The sequence below is a fragment of the Gossypium arboreum genome, chromosome 5 (assembly GCF_025698485.1).
Source record: "Gossypium arboreum isolate Shixiya-1 chromosome 5, ASM2569848v2, whole genome shotgun sequence".
NCBI lineage: Eukaryota > Viridiplantae > Streptophyta > Magnoliopsida > Malvales > Malvaceae > Gossypium > Gossypium arboreum.
This window is the reverse complement of record NC_069074.1, coordinates 91,083,294-91,089,302: the sequence shown is the minus strand read 5'-3', so window position 1 is coordinate 91,089,302 and position 6,009 is coordinate 91,083,294. Positions and strand designations below refer to the sequence as shown.

Here is a 6,009-nt window from a genome sequence, read left to right as displayed (position 1 = left end):
TTCCTTTTCAAGTGTACACACAAGGAGTACATTTCCTTTTCAAGTGTACACACAAAGTGTACAAATCCTTTTCAAGTGTATATACAATGTGTATGTTTCCTTTTCAAGTGTACACACAAAGTCTAGAAATCCTTTTCAAGTGTACACACAAAGTGTACGTTTCCTTTTCAAGTGTCACCCTTTCAGGTGAAATTTCTTTTCATAATGAGATCAAAAGATTACCCCTTTCAGAATAACCTTTACTGCAACGTATGCATGACCCCATTTACAACAGTAATCACCTGTCCAATCGGAAATCAATATTCGAACAGACTATTGTACCTTTTCATCAATTACATATATCATGTGTCAACATTTTCATGCTACATATACATGTCAATTACATATCATAATTCTCACAAGTCAATAATCAAATCAATACATTTTCATACTTAATTAATTTATACGAACTTACCTTGACAATTGATCGTATCTTCTAATCCGAGACTTTTTCTTTTCCTTGACCTTTTTCTTTGTTCGATACTTCTAGATCTATATAAATAAATTTAATCATCAATTCCATAATTTCCACATTCAATTGAGTCCATTTCACTTTCTATGCAAAAGTACCATTTTGCCACCAAACTTTTAATTAATTCCAATTTCATCCCTAGGCTCGAAATTGAAATTCATACAATTTACTCCTTGTTCCAAGCCTAATCAAAATTCTAATATAACTTTTACAGCACATTTATTTCACAAATTTTATAATTTTTTCTAGAATTTCACCACTTTTCAATTTAGTCCCTATAGATGTTTTCACTAAAAATCACTTTGTAAAAGTTGTTTATCTATCAACAACCTTTCATTTTCAATCATAAACTTTCAATTTACAGCATATTCATCAATGGAAAATTTTCTAAACTTTTATTTCTTTTCAAATTAATCCCCCAAATAGAGAAATTAAGCTTTCCAGGTCTCAAAAATATGAAAATCATTAAAAAAGGGGACATAGAACTTACCAATTCAAGCTTAAAAGTTTAATTTCTCTCCTAGGGTTTCCATGTGTTTTATGAAGAAGATGATATAAAATAAGGTTTTTATTTCTATTAAATCATTTATCATACATTAATTAATTCAATTTTCAATTTAGTCCTTATCCTTTTTCAATTTTTCCATGGATGAATCACTAAAAATATCTACATATTTTTCATCAATGGTCTAATTGCTATTTAAGGATGCTATTTGATCCTTATAGCTATTAGAATCCAACTTTGACATTTTATTCAATTTAGTCCTTTTTGCAATTAGACACATAATCAATAAAAATTTTTCATAAAAATTTTCATGCAATATTCCTATCATATTACCTAACATTTTATGAAATTTAAACAATTTTATTTTTCGGGCTCGGATTTGTGGTCCCGAAACCACTATTTCAATTTCACTGAAATTTGGACTATTACATGGTTAAAGCGTAGGCTCTAATCCATGAACGGATGAAAGCTATGAAAAATTTATATTGATGTTGGAGTGGCGAATATCGATGTCTCTTTATGAGCCAAAAACTGAAAATGTAAACATTCAAATTTAGATTTTTTTTTTGGAAATTAAATCTCAATAAAGTTTTACAATGTCGATGCTTCACATCGTGTGTGGTTGACCAAGCCTATGGTCTCTATTTATAGAAAAATCGCAAGAGTCTTGGTCGAACAAGAAGAAGAAAAAATATAATAACATTTTAAGAGAGAATATACAAAATTCTTTAGTAGGAATATGTATGGGCTTCAACACCCTTTATAGATAGGGTTGTCACCCATCTTACATGAGATGGGTCATTGGGTCTATCTGATGTATTTGGTATAATTATATGTGTTATTTAGAAATTTAATCAACTCATATAATTTAACCAACCAAATAAAAAAATTTCTATTTCCCAAAATATTAATAATTTAATTAATCAATTGAAATAAATTTTACTAATTCACACAATTAAATTAATTTCCAAACCTAGTTCTAATTCCGTTAAATTCATGACATGTTTACCACACTAGTATGTATGGGTAAATGAATTTAATTATCTTGCTCAACAAGACTGTGCTAATTAATTAATTTAATTTTTACTTCAAGCATCAGTTAAGTGATTACTATTAATTAAATAATAATTGGAATAAATTAATTTAGTTTTAAGTCATCTCTCTTTTATAACGAGAAATTTCATTCACTACGGATAGTGATACATTCGATCTTTTTCTGTTATTCATCAATTTTATTTATTCATCTCATCAATTCAAATGCAAACCATCAAGGTTGTATAGAACTAGTAGAGGGGCCCACTAGGTATATAATTAGAGTTCAAATAGTTTGTAATTAAGTGCCATGACCGACCTCTCCTTATTATATATCATTATGAAAACAACTTGAAAACAACTCACCAAGTGCTCGTCCAATGAATTTTTCGTATGTGCTTTAGCCTCATAGGATATCCTCAATCCCTTTAATTTATATCCGTTCACCCAAAATGATCTGGTCATATCTCATGGTAACCATTACATCTTCTTCCATGAAAAATGTAAAGTCAACGGAAAAAGAAACAAACCAATGCACAAATATAATCATATGTTTAAGCACACAATTAATACAGGAATATGTTGCTCAAAAAAATTGGACCACGAACTTTTATTTTAATTAGAATCTCGAATTTAATATTTTATTTTTCCTTAAAAGTACTACGTTGGAAGATGGACTTTATAAAAAAATTATACTTAGATAAAGAAAACTCCAATAATTAATTCTAATTCAATATAGAAACTCAAGAATGGTTTTGTTATTAGTTTAAATGAACTAAATTTTATCACATTTCGACTCTTTGTATTGATGTGTATATTAAAAGCATTGAATTCATAGCAAAAGTTTATTAATAGCAAAAATTAAAATGAAAAATAATTGTTTTTATATAATATGAATAAATATATTAATTACAATTGCATTGAATTTGTTGGTATGCTTTAAGCGGTGGCGCCGAGGGTTTTTGGGACGGTAGGAACATGGAGTCGGGTTTAATTTGCCACTAGTTATAGGCTTGACATTCAAACATTGGGATGTTGCGGTTCAGCTCCGTTGTGCTTAATATCAATGTCCGTAAGTTCCACATTTTGACATGGCGAAGAACCGCGCAAATAAACTTGATAGCTTCGAAGCGCAGATGTGCCACGGATGTTCTTGAAGCTAATGTTGCTTAGTTTAACTTTCGATTCTTCTGCATGAACACAACAATGATTCAATGATCCATTAAATATTGTCACTCTATTAGGATTTTGATAAGAATGTTATACATTTTTCTTGCATTTATTCCATGGGCAATATTGTTGATCAATTAGGATAGGGAAGAGACATTATTCATGGTAATATCCTCAAAATGTATTTACGATCTTGCCCCACCATGTTCGCTTGGCCAAGTTTTGATTCGAGCTCCATTCAAGTATTAGTGATGGTGCGGTTTGAGATTTTGATTCCTCAAGCGGCTCTTCATTTTGGAACTTTCCAAGACTACCGATACTTATACCATGTCCTGGTCCACAAGTTATTTCTTTTATGACCATATTTTTAGTGCCATCTCCGATAGAAATACAATCATCACCAGTTTTAATGTCGAGGCAATAATATTGACCCCTCGATTTGCCCATGTGAATCCCATACGTGTTTGGGCTCTCGTCCGGTGCCTCTATCTTCAAGCGTTGAGGGTAATGTTTTTGCAAGCAAAAACATTAATGTGGAATAGTTCTTGTCTTTGCTAGTTATGTCTTGTATCAATGCATTGGTCACAAAGTCAAACCTTATATTCATTTAATTTTGGAGTTAGCAAAGTCACACACGAAAAAAAGATGTTAGTTATAATTATATTTTGTTGATAATAATAAGAGGAAAAGAATAAATAAATTCGGCAAGAGGGAAGAAAGGCGACAACGGGAAGTTTGGAGCGAAATTCACGATTCTCGCAAGTATTCTTCTCATAAGCAATGCTTCCTTGACCATCGAAAATTCCTCCGCCAAACATTTTGAAATTTTCAACACTATAGAATCTAACCCAATTAGGGTCTTTGAAAGCACTAGGATCGGTAGAACTGTATAGTGCCACTGAACATTAATCTCAATAGGAGCCTTGCATGGACCTTCTAAGTTTACTTTTGATAATAAATATGTCCCTTTAGGAATCACAACCTGATGGAGTTCTGAGGCACATGCTTCTTTCCAAGCATCCAAAATGGCTAAAATGAAATGAATAAAGACATCGGTTTGAAATATAATTTTTCATATTTTCACCTTTGGGGTATAAAGTTAAGAGCAATTGAACTTGCCTGCTCAAATCCGTTTGCCGTCGACTTTTGCCCAAACTTGGCAACAACATCAAAAGCATCTGATTGAACTTTAGAGGTGAAATGAATAATAATAAAAGTACAAACATGTAAGGAACAATATTAAGGTGTGGTGCCATGTTTTTATTTGGTTTTGAAATTAAAGGAAGAATGGCTTTTCCTTTTGTTTTGTTCCAAATATATAGAAAGTTTGAGAAAATTACAACCAATCAAATATATTACTATTTAATCAATTTGGAAAAGTCATATGGCCAAGCTTCAATTTCTCTGATAAGCTTGTTTCTTTAATATCAACTTCCCACGGTTAAATAGTTTTGTGGTTAATTTTTTCACAACTTGAATAATTTAAACTATGTGAAAGGATTTTATTATGGAAAGATTGAAAAGCATTATTTTACATTTTATCTTCAAAATAATATCTTTACTAGATGGTGGCGAATATAATTATGTTCCGTTAAATTTATAAATGTTATTTGAAAAGTATAATCCTAATTATTCAATAAAATTGTTGATCTGAGGAATGTGGTTTGGTGGTTGACGAAGGTTCACACCATATTTTCGAAAGCAATTCTGGTGGTTTCTGGCACTCTTCTTAATCACTGTTTTCCTGGCCCTATAATACCTAGTCGAGCTAACATTCACCCTGGACTTCTGTAATGCCGGGGTTTGTACAAGTGTACACAACCGTTCTCAAGTAATAAGTAAGTATCGAGTTATTGTCTCTAGAGGGATTGTATTTGTGAGAAAACACTCGGGGGGAGACTAAACCCTTAAAATAGGAATAGTGAATGCCCCGGGAGACACGCACGGTACTTACCGGTGCTATCGGGCCTCGGAGAAAAGAACTAGTATCCGAGAAGAGATAGGGAAATGCCGGTATAAGCGACGATGGCAGAATACGGGATAGAAAAAGATAGGCTTGAATAGACTTTTCTTCTACTTGGGTAGACCAAGTGTGGGTAAGGTCGCCAGGAAAGACCCTCTTTTTTGGGAGATTGAGGGAGATAGTGTAAGCATATGATCTTCAATCCTTACTTGGAAGGAAGACTTATATAGTTTAGAACCCCTAGAATTAAGCTAGCTATCACTCTTTTCTGCTGCCAATGGATCGAGATGATACCCGACACCAGCATTTAGTTTAGATGAATACTTGAAAAGATGCCCTGAAATCGCACGGTTAGGGCAGCGAACCGACGCTCAGACTCCTTTGATTACTCGGACTTCTCGCTAAATCTTATGCAAGAAACCCTAGTGTTTTAGAAAACTCTTTCCGCTAGTGGTCTCTCACTCTCATTCCGGATTGAACCACTCGTCGCTCACTCTTCTTTTCAATCCTTTAGGACTTTAAGATATGTCCTGAAAAAAGCATATTTTTTTCCTTTTCCTAAGAATCGTCATGATCTAAGACCCCCCTTGACTGACTTAACTAACATGCATTCTAGCAGCTTCTGAAATGAAAACCCGATCCATGGAACCATCTTTTCTTTGAAAAGAAAGAGCTTGTTGAACCCGTCCTCAGACAGACCACTGGCACCCAATCTCTTTACTAGATTGGACCACGGGTCGTCACTCCTACATCCAAGATGTAACACATCCCCCCGCGAGAAGGAAGGAGGTGAGAAAAGTACAAGATCCGAGGTTGAAGGATCCAAGT

The 6,009-nt window shown here is 33.1% G+C and overlaps 1 pseudogene; it reads right to left on the bottom strand.

Annotated features, from left to right (window-relative positions):
• Positions 1 to 2,987: 2,987 nt before the first annotated feature.
• LOC108465414 (polygalacturonase-like) lies at positions 2,988 to 4,504 on the bottom strand (annotated as a pseudogene).
• Positions 4,505 to 6,009: the final 1,505 nt, after the last annotated feature.